Here is a 14,405-nt window from a genome sequence, read left to right on the forward strand (position 1 = left end):
ATCAAGTACTTCTATTATTCTTTGCATTATTATTTTGGAATCTCCATAGGTATAACTCTCTTAATCCTTGTTTTAATTATTGTTAATCTTTCTTACTTGTTCATCATGTTTTGCCTTGTTAATATGATTGACAACCTTGTTAACATGTTAAACTTGATAATGAGTGAGTAGTCACTTATCTAGGATTAATGGGTAATTAGGGGAAACAAATATGGGGAATGATTCATGCTTAATCTAATATGCTTCCATAATTAATTTGCTTGCTTGTTGTGATTTCAACTTATGCACATGTTATGTTTGATGAAATGCTAAGCCTATGAATCCTTGCATTTACAACCATCTCTTATCTTTTCAATGAGACTTGTAAGACATAAATCAACTCGAGTCTCATTAGACCATGCATATAGTTGGATAGGGAGGATTAAGTCAACTTATAGGTGTTGTACAATCTAATCGATTCGGCTCCGGGACCCAAACCTTCCTAGGATTGTAAGATATAAACCAACTCGATCTATCACAACAATAATTGCTTGCATCTAGTAGGAAACATGTTTGTATGATCAACTCCCATGAATCCCTTATGAACCCATGACATCCTAGTGCTTTTAGTCATTTGTTTACATTTCCTAGTTCATGGTTTGCTTTACTTTGTTACTTTCACTAGTTTAAAATACAACTACAAACCCCATCAATTGTGACACTAGCACAAATTGAGATAAATAGACTTAGAACCCAAAGCACACCGTCCCATGGATCGACCTCGACTTACCGCTAACTAGTTGTATGTTGAGTATTATAAATGTGTTTGATTGGATGTGACCCGACGACATCACCCACATCAAAATGGCGCCGTTGCCGGGGACGGTGCTATGTGATTAAGTTCTTACTTGTTTGTCTATTTTGATTTTGCTTTCACCTTGAGGAACTTGTTCCTCAAGGATTGTTCTTACCATTTTTGTGTAGTTTCCATGCTTATAGTTGTTTCCTTGTCTTAGTTATGATGGCTCAAGACTTGACATATGGAGTATGTGGTGGATCTTTTGAGTATGACTATGGGTATGGGGAGTTTGAGGAGCAAGTCAACACAAACCTACCTTACTACTCATACAATGAACATCCTAACCACTACCCCAACTTTTCCCACCAAAATCACCACATCCAATATCAACAACAACCACCCACCCAAAACTCACTTTGCAACCAATTCCAAATGCCACAATATGAGCACTTTCACACCCACCCACAACAAAAAGATGAGCCCAACTTTGACATTCAAGATATGGTTCTCAAATGATGGAAGACCAACAAAATTTCTTCACACAAATTCTAGAGGAGAGCCAAAATAGGAACAACGTTCTCCAAAGCATTGTTACCCATGGTGAAGAGTTGGCAATTAAAATTTCCCAAATGAAAGCAACCTAAACAAACACTCCCCACCAATCCTTAAGCATTGAATATGAATGTGAATTTGAGGCAATGACCTTTGATGAAGAAGATGTGAAGTGGAAAGAGTCAACCTCCTTGAGCTCTTGTGAGTATGAAAGTGTGGTATTTGATGATGAAGACATGAGGTTGAGTAAGCCAAATACTCTTAGCCTTTGTGAGTATGAGGGTGTGACTTTTCATGTGAACATTGAGGTGTTGGAGAAAGAGTTGGTGAAGAGGAGTGAAGCCCCCATTTATGATTCTTATGGAGATAGCGACGATGACAAGCCTATGGAAGAAGCTTGTGTGGAATATGTGTCTTGCATTGAAGAAGAGGAATGGAGTTATGAGATTGTCTCACTTGAGGAGCCCATCCTTGAGAAGTTTGAGGTATGCTTCCATGAAGAAGATGAATTCCTCTTTCCTATTGACCATAAAGACCTTTTCGCACCCACCATGGAACCTATGATTGTTGGAGATGATATGGTGGATCTTCTCCAAAAAGTCAAATCATCATATAAAGGGTACTTGGTGGAAAAGCTCAAGAAGAAAATTGCAAATGAGCTTCCTTGTGGAAATTTGGCACCCACAACATCAACCCCTAAGGTATCCGGTCATCAATGTTATGAGAATTATCCTTCTACCTTGGAAGGATTGACAAATTCAAATGCTATCATCATCACCAAAATTAGAGGAGAAGGTGGCAAGTGGAAATCTCCGGATGAAAATAAGCCATACTTCATACCTAGTGTTGACAAGAATCATGGGCCTATTGGTTTGAAGCATCGTGAATATTCAAGTGCCAAGAAGGGAAAGAAAACAAGAATGAATGACAAAGTCCATTGGCCAAGCTTCGTCTTGAAGTTAAGCAAACCATACTTATGCTTATTTGGAGCTTGTTCACAAGCTTTTGATCTTCTACTAAGAGCCTTGAGCTCTATGGACAAGAACCTTTACAATTTGAACATAGTTTGGTGGAGTCCTACCTCAAACCACCATTTGTAAGATACCCTTTCCCTTGACTTTGCATTACATTTACACTTGCATTTAGTTATATACATATACTTTTAGCTTGCATTTGTATTATATTACATTCATACTAGCTAGTTCATATAGTATAGTTGCATTGTAATATATCTCACATGATTCATGTAGATAGTTGCATATAGACTAGAATTTATGCATAGACACTAATGACCAATCCTATTCTTTTCTACACTAGAGATAGTGTTTAAATCGGTTTGGGGAGGTTTGATCATAGGTAACCATAGTTTACTAGAAATCATGCATCATTTAGTGTAATGTAGATTGCATTCATTTGTTATATATGTCATATAGAATTACATTTAGTTAGAGCATGCATTCATTCATATCATATCATTGCATTTGTACTTTATTTCAAAAAATCAAAAATCCATAAACATGTATTTCCTTTTTATTCCCAACCCTACATGTACATTGAGGACAATGTCCAAAATAAAGTGGGGGATGTGAATTTATATTCCAAAAATGCATAAAAATTAAAAAATTTCAAAAACTCACAAAAATATGTCTTTTAATTTCATAATAACAAAACCCATAAAAATTGAAAAATTGAAAAAAATAAAAAACAAGTTCATTTCCTTTGTAGTGTAGTCTTGTATATATTGTTTTGTATATATTATGTTTGTCTATCCTTGTTCACATTGATCGACTATGCCACATCCGAGACATGAGGATATTGAAAACCGCATGGTATGATCTTTCCAATCTCCTTCTTCCTCTTTATGTTAATGACTATGTGGCTTTATTTTGATAGATGCGGTATAACAATATGAATTTAGGACTTGCATTTAGTTTATATGGCATATTAGTTGGTAGAATCATTTGCATTAGGATGTATATATGTTAGCTGCATCATGGCATGTAGTTTGCATGTTAGAAAAAATTTTGTGAAACCGTCTACTTGGGAAGCTTGACAAGTGTATATAGGCCCTAGTAGATGCTTTTTCTTCTTAAGACTTTGCTTGTTAGAATATTTGTAAAACACCCTAGGATGTGTCATGCTAGTATCCTTTGACCCATGGATTAAGGCCTAGTCAAGAGTACCTTGTGGTGTGATAACTCCTTGGCTACCGTTTATTCCAAGGTGACCCTTGAAACCATGCAACCATCATTCATCCATGCTCTACCACATTTTATCATCAAAGGGAATGGGCACAAAAAAGAAATTGTTCAAATTTGAGTTCAAGAAAAGAAATGAAAAGTGAAAGAAAGTTTGCAAAAATGCATCAAAAGAAAAAAGGAGCAAAAATAGAACTCTTATGCTTCAAATATAAGGCACCCTCGTTACTAATTGGGGTGACTTTGAAAATGTTCAAGAGAAAAATGCAAAAAGTTGAAATTGTCAAGTATTGAAATGCCAAAAATCAAAAGAAATGGCAAAAGAAAGTGTTCTCAAATGTCAAATGCCACAAGAAGTTGGGGGGAAAAACAACAACAAAAGCAAACTCCCAAATGAAACTCAAATTCTATCGATCCCTTTATCCATCGTATCCATTTTTGTGCATGGTAGAAAGGGGACGACCCTTCTTCTTGTCTAGACAAGAGGGGAATTCCGCGATCCTCCAGTGTTTCTAACACCATAGGGAGTCTACTCTTGACAAAAGCATTTAACGATTGAGGATAAAGGTACCCTAGCTTGACACAACTTGGAGGTGATTTATTGGTATCCTTCTAGGCTTAGTAGTTTGAAGAAATTTCATCTATGAAGGAGTGTGTACCCTTGAATTGCTTCCCTTTACATAATTTCCGCCACTTAGATGAGGAAAGTGGCTATTCTTTTGTAGATGCATCCATTACTTGATGGGTAATTAGGGGAAACCAACATGGGGAATGATTCATGCTTAATTTAATATTTTTTCATAGTTTATTTGCTTGCTTGTTGTGATCTCAACTTATGCACATGTTATGTTTGATGAATGGCGAGCCTATGAATCCTTGCATTTTTTTACCCATCTCTTATCTTTTCAATGAGACTTGTAAGACATAAACCAACTCGAGTCTCATTAGACCATGCATATAGTTGGATAGGGAGGATTAAGTCGACTTATAGGTGTTGTACAATCTAATCGATTCGGCTCCGGGACCCAAACCTTCCTAGGATTGTAAGATAAAAACCAACTCGATCTATCACAATAATAATTGCTTGCATCTAGTAGGAAACATGTTTGTATGATCAACTCCTATGAATCCCTTAGGAACCCATGACATCCTAGTGCTTTTAGTCATTTGTTTACATTTCCTAGTTCATTGTTTGCTTTACTTTGTTACTTTCACTAGTTTAGAATACAACTACAAACCCCATCAATTGTGACACTAGCACAAATTGAGATAGATAGACTTAGAACCCAAAGCACACCGTCCCATGGATCGACCTCGACTTACCGCTAACTAGTTGTATGTTGAGTATTATAAATGTGTTTGATTGGATGTGACCCGACGACATTACCCACATCACTTATCATGTTTATATGCCTCACTAAATTAGTAAGTTTAGTTGCATCTTCCATTTGTCATTGAGCATTTATACTATTGAGCTAACACTTGGGTTTTGTTTGTCTGTGATGAACCATATGGTGATTTCCGCCCATATGAGGAGCAGTGTCGACAGGTGCGCATATTTGAGTAGCGGGCTTGGGAGCGGTCTTCCTTGTTGTCGCCACTTGTTCTTATTTAGTTTTGACACTTAAAACTCCATTCGATTTGGTTGTACTATTGGGATAACTTTCTTATCCCTTAACTTGTTGTCATTTAACAGTACAACTTAATTATCTAAGTAATCTAAAGTACTTCTTTACTTGTTGTTCGCACTACACTCTTGGGAAACCAAGGCTTGTGACACCTCCATGTGACGGGAATTGCCTAGAGAAAGGGTCCCGACCTATGGGGGTGTTACAAAGTGGTATCAGAGCGACGGTTTTGGAGCCTAACCAATGAACTAGGGTGAGTGAATTTATAATGATCCCGGTTTGAGTTTTAGAGGGTTTGTGACAAGCTTCAGAGACCTCTCAAGGTTTAGTACTTGCCCTCTTAACTCGAGTCGGTCACTACGCGTGGGTAATGGGGTGTGTTTGGTGCATATGATTATTTCAAACTTCTTGCTTGATGTTGTAGAATTTTTGTATGCTTGGTGATGTCCTACATGATGATATGCTCAAGAATGGTAGACTTTTGAGAAAGGCATGTGGGATGTATAGATGTAAGTATACGTGTTAAGTACCATCATACGTGTGACATACGTGTGTCATATGTTTTGCCTGTGTCTATATTCTACTCCGTACTTGCGTATAGGAACATGTGAATAGGGTTATATGTGAACTTGTGTGAGTTAGGATGAGTAAATAGCCCATAAGAGATGTACTCGACCAAGTGAAGAGGGGAACTCGGCCGACTAGATAGCACTCGACCGAGTGCCTCTCCCACTCGACCGAGTGGATGCCTTTCCAGAACACAAAGAGCTCCTATAAGTTACCACACTCGACCGAGTGAAGGTCTCACCCGATCGAGTGTGTTCTACTTGATCGAGTGATATAGCCACTCGACCGAGTGGATTATGGGAGGATTCTGGAAATATTCTGATTGTTGTGACACTCGGTCGAGTGAATCCCGAGTGAAGGATTCACTCGACCGAGTGTATTGCACTCAACCGAATTGTGAGACCACTCGATCAAGTGGACCTCTGGGATTTTGGGAAACCTTCTAATTGATAAGACACTCGACCGAGTGGGACACCACTCGACCGAGTGACTTTCCTCACTCGATCGAGTGGACCTGTATAGTGGTCACTACCCATTGGCTCGTATTTTGAGGCATGTATTGACGTTTGTTATGTTTATTGAAAAGACATTATGCCGCGACCCCGTGCAATGACTCCTTCGCCTACGCCTTGCGTGTCTGAAGAGGAAATGGAGCGGCTCATTGCTCAAAATGAGGCCATCACCGAATCTCTTAGAAATGTCACGAGAGAGAGAGAGAGAGAGAGAGAGAGAGAGAGAGAGAGAGAGAGAGAGAGAGAGAGAGAGAGAGATGCGGCAATGGACGCGCCGGCCGTAAGCACCGCCATCTCACACCATCGCCCCACCAAGTACTTTGGAGTGGGAGAGTCTTGCCTCTTTTGCAATTGGGTAAGGGAGATGGAGAACGTGTTCGAGGTGGTGAGGTGCCCAGAAGACCTTATGGTGGAGCAAGCCGCCTTCTACTTGGGAGAACTTGCGGGAGGTTGGTGGTACAAGGAGCGGGAAGCCACTAGGAACTTCTATGAAGATAGGGGTGAAGCCGCCATCCCTTAGGCCGATTTCAAGGTAGAGATGAGGAATGAGTTCATCCCCAAGCACATGAGGTGCAAGCTTTGAGCGGAATTCGACCGGTTCGTTATGACGGATGCTATGACCGTGCAAGATTACTACATTCGCTTTTGTGAGCTCGCTACTTATATGGAGGACCTCCACCTTAGCCAATATCACTTGGCTCTCAAGTTTGAGGGAGGATTAACCATCAAGCTCTTGGAGAAGCTCCCACCCGGAGATTTGTCTAGTGTGAAGGAAGTCTATGCTTGAGCCGGTAACGCGGAGAGGCTACTCGGTGTCATCAAGGATGCTAAGGAGAGGTCAAGGGAGAAAAGAAGGAATGAAGGTGAAGGAGGGTATCAACCCAAGAAGACTATTGTTAATCAATCCAAGTCGTACGCAGGAGGAACCCAAATAAATAGCTTTGGAGGGATAAGCGGCTAGGGGAATAGGGCCGCTAGTGAAGGAGGAGGGTTAAGGTGCTATAATTGTGGTGGCCTTGGCCACAAAAGGGTAGAATGCACTAGTGCTCAAAAGGGACATAACCGGAGATTTGGGCAAGGAAACTCTTACTTCACCCCTTCCCAAAGCGGGGCAAGCAACCAGAACTCGTGGGCTTGGAGTAACCCAAGGAATGCTAATCCCAATTTCAATGGTGGAAACAATTGGGGTAACTTCAACTGGGGAACTCCATCAAGGGCAACAAGCTACGCGGGCGGCAATATTTCCGGGAATAGGCTAACTCAATCGGCTTGCACGGTCCAAGGAGCACCCAAGACTAGTGGAAAACTCTTTGCCATGGACAAGAGCAGTGCCGAAGAAGATGCTCACGTTGTATCTGGTACATTTCTTGTTAACTCTCACCCATGCTTTGTTTTTTTTTTACTCGGGGGCCACCCATTCTTTTGTGTCTAGGAGTTGTGTGCCGACCCTAGGATTGGGGGAGGGTGAACTAGCCAAGGATGACGTGACCTTACCTTTGGGGGAGTCTATTACATGTTCAAGAATTTATAAAAAGGTACCCGTCTTAATTCACGAAACAAATTTCCCGGTAGACCTCTTTGAATTTCCTTTGGAAGGGTTTGAGATAATTCTAGGAATGGATTGGTTAAGTAGACACAAAGCCAACATAGATTGCTACCAAAAGAAGGTCGCTTTGAAAGGAACCAAAGGTACTAGGGTGTCATACAAAGGTTACCTAGTCAAGTCTAAGGTAAAACTAGTTTCGGTAGTGACCCTAAAGACTTGCCTAAAAAAGAAGTGCCCAATGATCTTATGCCACGTGTGGAATACTAGTGTGGAGGGGCCTCAAGCTAGGAATATACCGGTGGTGGGGGAATTTGAGGATGTATTTCCGGAGGAATTGCCCGGATTACCTCCACCAAGAGAAGTGGAATTCAGAGTGGACTTGAAGCCGGGTGCAGGACCGATTTCTAAGGCCCCGTACAGGATGGGTCCAAAAGAGCTAGAGGAATTGAAGAAGCAACTTTGGGAATTGGCGGACAAGGGTTATATTAGACTGAGTGTTTTACCAAGAGGAGCACCTGTTCTATTTGTAAAGAAGAAGGATGGAAAGTTGAGATTGTGCATTGATTATAGGGAGTTGAACAATGTTACCGTCAAAAACAAATACCCTCTAACAAGGATCGATGACTTGTTTGACCAACTTAGTGGAGCCGGAGTGTTTTCAAAGATTGACCTACGTTCGGGCTATCACCCATTGAATATCAAAGATAAGGACATCCGAAAGACCGCTTTTAGATCAAGATATGGACATTATGAGTTCGTGGTAATGCCATTTGGACTAACAAATGCACCGGCCGCTTTCATGGATCTTATGAATTGGGTGTTTAGTCTGTACTTGGATAGTTCGTAGTGGTATTCATAGACGATGTCTTGGTCTACTCCAAGACCAAATAAGAGCATGAGGAGCACCCAAGGATAGTATTTCAAACCTTGAGAGAGCACCAACTTTATGCAAAGCTTAGTAAGTGTGAGTTTTGGCTAGAGAAAGTGGCTTTCTTGGGCCATATCGTGTCAAAGGAAGGAGTTTCCGTGGATCCCACCAAGATTGAGGACGTGTCTAGGTGAGTAGCGCCCAAGAATGTAGCGGAGGTTAGAAGTTTCTTAGGTCTAGCCGGGTACTATTGTCGGTTTGTGAAAGACTTCTCCAAGATTGCAAGACCTTTGACATCGCTAATGAAGAAGGAGAACCGTTTCAAGTGGGACGGGAGTTGTGAGATGGCCTTCTTAACTCTAAAGAAGCACCTAACCACGGCCCCGGTATTAGCCTTGCCGGAAGGAAGTGAAAATTATGAAGTTTACACCGATGCATCAAAGAATGGCTTGGGTGTGTGCTTATGCAAAATGGTAGGGTTATAGCCTATGCATCAAGGCAATTGAAGTCTCATGAGGAGAATTACCCAACTCATGACTTAGAATTGGGAGCCGGTCTTTTTGCATTGAAAATTTGGAGGCATTACTTGTATGGAACAACCTTTAAGGTGTTTCCCGACCACAAAAGTTTGAAGTACATCTACACCCAAAAAGAGTTGAACATGAGGCAAAGGATATGCATTGAGCTAATTGGGGATTACGACATGGAAATACTCTACCATGAAGGGAAAGCTAATGTGGTGGTCGATGCCTTGAGTAGGAAGTCGGTGCACTCCTTGTATACCGCCTTGTCCATGATAAGATTGAAGGAAGAAGTAAAGAAGATGGGCATTCATGTGATAAGAAAGGGGGAATCAATTGGAGACTTAACTCTAGAACCCAAGTTGTATGAGGAAATTCGGGAAAGACAAGCAAGTGATGTGAAGATCTAATAATGGAAAGGAGTACTAGACAAAGGGGAGCCTTCAAGGTTTGAGTTACATATGGATGGGATCCTTAGATTCAAAGGGAGATGGTGCGTACCATGTGATGAAGAGCTTAAGAAGAAGATAATAAATGAAGCTCATAATACACCGTACTCGATGCACCCGGGTGGTAACAAGCTATACAAAGACCTCAAAAAGACCTTTTGGTGGCCGAATATGAAAAGGGAAGTGGCGGATTTTTGACAAGATGTTTGACTTGCCAAAGAGAAAAGTGGGAGCACAACAGACCGCAAGGAAAGGTGCAACCTTTCGATGTGCCGGAATGGAAATGGGAGTCAATCTCCATGGACTTTATAGGGGTTTACCGAGGACTCAAAATGGTAACAACATGATTTGGGTTATCGTGGATAGACTAACTAAGTCGGCTCACTTCATTCCAATGAAGGATACTTGGAGCAAGGTAGAATTAGCTAATGCGTATTGCAAACATGTGGTCAAGCTTCATGGATTCCCAAAGGACATTGTTTCGGATAGAGATTCGCGGTTCATCTCTAGGTTTTGGCAAAAGATTCAAAGCTCCTTGGGTACTCAATTGAAGATGAGTACGGCCTTCCACCCCGCGACGGACGGACAAACAGAAAGGACAATTCAAACGTTGGAAGACATGTTGAGGGCATGTGTTCTAGAATTTTGAGGTTCATGGGAATAAAGGCTACATTTGATTGAGTTCTTCTACAACAATAGCTACCATGCTAGTATTGGCATGACACCATTTGAAGCCTTATATGGGAGGAAATGCCGAAGTCCAATATGTTGGGACGATAGTACCGAAGCCGTGATTTTAGGGCCGCAAATGATTCAAGATATGGTGGATCAGGTCCATATAATACGAGAAAAGATGAGAGCGGCACAAGATAGGCAAAAGAGTTATGCCGATTTAAGAAGGAGTGACATCGAATTTGGAGTAGGGGACAAGGTGCCACTCAAGGTTTCACCCATGAGAGGAATCATGAGATTTGGAAAAAGGGGCAAGTTGAGCCAAAAGTTCATTGGTCCCTATGAAATCTTGGATAGGATCGGGGAAGCGGCTTATCGCTTAGCACTTCCACCGGCCTTGGACCGAGTTCACAATGTCTTCCACATGTCTCAATTGCGCAAGTACATAAGTGACCCCTCTCACGTACTTGAAGCGGAGATGATCGAGCTCGATGATGCACTTGCCTATGTGGAGACACCTAAGGAAATCTTGGACCGCAAAGTAAGGAAAACAAGACGAGGTGAGACGGCCTTGGTCAAGGTATTATGATCCAACCACCTCGTAGAGGAAGCTACTTGGGAGTCCGAAGAGACTATGAGAGATCGATACCCTCACCTTTTCGAGCAGGTGTGAGTCGGTTACGAGGTCGTAACCATGTTTCTAGAGGGGTATGGCGTATTACGCAAGTACCTTTAGTAGAGTTTTCTCTCCTTTCTCTTTTCGTATATGTAGTTACCCGCCACCTAATGTCACCATTGAGGCAACACTAGACTTACATTTACCCCGACTCACAATCTTGCACCTTGGGGCTATCTCCCACATCTAGTGTCAGGAGTGAACTTCGGGGACGAAGTTCTTTTAAGGGGGGAATATTGTAATACCTCGTATTTATATAAGTAATAACTAGACCGAATAGAGAACCCACTCGGCCGAGTGCAGCTCCACTCGACTGAGTACTCCAATACAGTAGGGTGGAAGGCCTGGAAAGTCGGTCACTCGAACGAGTGACCATCCACTCGACCGAGTGCCTGTCGAGTGAGATTTATACAGGAAAGTTATTGGTGAAATGTTCTTTTATAACCTTATCACCTTAGATTTCCCACAAAAAACCCTTCTCAAACACTATTCACACCACTCTCTAAACTTCCCCACATCTCTCTAAACTCTCCACCATCAAATCCTCTGAAGAACTCTAATTTTCTAGAGAAGATTCTTGCATCCTTAGCCTTTCCATTTTGTTGTAAGTCGATCTACACTTCCTATTATCTTCTAACTTGTCTTAACAACCTTATTTAGTTAGTATATTACTCATTAATTAATTATGTTGTAAGAATGAAAGGGGATATTTAAGGGGTTTAGTAGTATGCTTATTATAATAGATTGTAGTATTGATTGTGATAATTAATATGTGTAGGAAGCTTCATTGAGGAAAATTTCTAGAGAGTAGCATGTGGTCTTATGAAGATAAGCTCAAGGTAGGGTTTTCCCTACTTAGCTACAATGTTATGTGTGTTTAATTGTGCATTTACTATCATTGATTACATTTGTCTCACATTAGTTGCATTATAACATGTTTTGGAAAATTAGGGTTTGGTACATATCATGGTCTCATGATGATTTTGGGAAGAATAAGTATGGTGAATGACTCTAGTGTTGATTATCTTGCATTATAATATATTAATAAGCAATTAAAAGAAGAGAAAATGAATTAATGAAGTTATGAGCATGAATTGGTTGTTGTGTGAATTTAATGACATACTTGTTTGGTTAATTGTTCTTGTGTTGGTGAATTGTTGGTATTGGAGATTGTTGGGGGATTTCGATGATGATTTTGGAGACGGAAGGCGGTTGGGAAACTGTCTTCCGCTCAAGTCTCCCTTGGAGCTTCCCCAGGGCCGTTTCTGAGAATTCGGTGGCCCTGTTCGAAATTTGCCATACGGGGCCCTATTTATTAAGACTCCGCTGTTATTATGTATGTCAATTTTTCATTTATGGAGATAACTAATTTTTAATTTTACGAAAAAATAAAGGTCAATTATAGAATAAGACGGTTTCACACTGTGGAACAAGTCCGCTGTTAAAACCAAAAATATTTTTGATGCTAATAAATAAAAGTTGTTTTTTACATAATTGGACCGTCTCAACTCTCACATAATAATTACTTCAATTTTGTAAAATTCGCCTTATTATGTTTGTGTCACGATTTACTTTTATAAAAGAATTAGCATTACTTTATTTTTACGAAACCCGGTTCCAGTAACGCAATTCTCGTATTTGATTGACAACTTTACTTTTCTTATTTTATTGACAACTTTAATGATAAGGTTAATCATGTATTTTCAAATTTAATTAACTCAAGCACATAGATAAAATGTTTTTATATTTTCACAAATAATATACTTATATATCTTATAGTAAAAGTATGTATGTATTCACTAACAAGAGAATTAAAAACCCAAGAATGAAAAAGTAAAAAACAAAAATGGGATGGCTCCCGCGAATCGAACTCGGGTTAACTGCTAGAGTGAAAAGCAAAATACCAACTCAGCCACCGTGCACTACTACCATTATTAGCACCTTCAATATACTTATCTTTTTTATTCTTCTTCCTATTTTTATGGGGCCCCAAAATTTTGGGGGTCCTGTTCATTTGTACCGGTTGAACCGGCTTAAAGCCGGCCCTGAGCTTCCCACTCCAAGGGAATGTGCACATTGAGTACTTGGGTTACGGAGGGACTCATGTGGTGAGGCATGTTGTCTGGCAGGGGGTCGAGTCACACTCGGGCCCGGTACCACGAACGTGTTCTGAGTACCTTGATGGTGTTGGTGACGTCGTGGGCGTGTCCCGGTCACGGTTTGAGGAGATGAGTTTGGTGGATACTTATCATGTTTATATGCCTCATTAAATTAGTAAGTTTAGTTGCATCTTCTATTTGTCCTTGAGCATTTGTACCACTAAGCTAACACTTGGGTTTTGTTTGTCTGTGATGAACCATATGGTGATTTTCGCCCATATGGGGAGCAGTGTTGACAGGTGCGCATATTTGAGTAGCGGGCTCTGGAGCGGTCTACCTTGTTGTCGCCACTTGTTCTTATTTAGTTTTGACACTTAAAACTCCATTCGATTTGGTTGTACTATTGGGATGACTTTCTTATCCCTTAACTTGTTGTCACTTAACATTACAACTTAATTATCTAAGTAATCTAAAGTACTTCTTTACTTGTTATTCACACTACACTCTTGGGAAACCAAGGCTTGTGACACCTCCATGTGACGGGAATTGCCTAGAGGAAGGGTCCCGACCTATGGGGGTGTTACATTCACATTAACGCAAAAGCGGTCTAAACGACCTTTTAAACAAAAACGAGTTCAAACACACTTTTTTAAACCGTTTCGTAAACGTTTTCAACAGTCAGGAGACGCCTTTAGGATCGTCTGCTGCCTCGCGCCTAAACAGGCTTACTGATTTCCATTTTTCAAACCAGGACAGGTCCCCCTGCATCGCCCAAAGGCTCGCGCCTCAATAGGCTGCCTCATGCAGGTCATGTTTCCTTTCCAGCACTTGTCTAGGACGATCCCAACTTCGGTTAATCCGAATACAGGATGGATCAGATGGCAAGCCTGCCCTTTTACTTTGTATTTGCAAAACGTCTTTCTAAGACAAATGGATCACGTTATGCGCCATAAACCTAACTCGGTAAATGGATGTTTAATTTTTGTCTTGCATACAAATCGACTTTAAATCCAACTTGACATCAATTACTTGATACTTGGATAAACAACCGACAAAGAAAGCTCGCATGTTAGGTTTAAACTTGTGGATGCGCATTCATGCATTTACCCGTTTTATCAGCTTTTGCATTTAACCAACCAAGATGCATTAGTAGAGGCCGCTACTGCGGGCGGGATTGGGTGTCCGATTAAAGGACTTCCCCGTATGTACCTTCACCTCTTACTCAGAAACTTTGGATAGTGGACAACCTTATCCAGGGCGAACGAGAGTCATTCTAGAGATAGGATGCTAAAGAGGGACGACTCCTTATCTTTAGTACCTATGTCAAACACCGCTTTTT

Source organism: Silene latifolia, chromosome 6 (assembly GCF_048544455.1).
Source record: "Silene latifolia isolate original U9 population chromosome 6, ASM4854445v1, whole genome shotgun sequence".
Taxonomy (NCBI): domain Eukaryota; kingdom Viridiplantae; phylum Streptophyta; class Magnoliopsida; order Caryophyllales; family Caryophyllaceae; genus Silene; species Silene latifolia.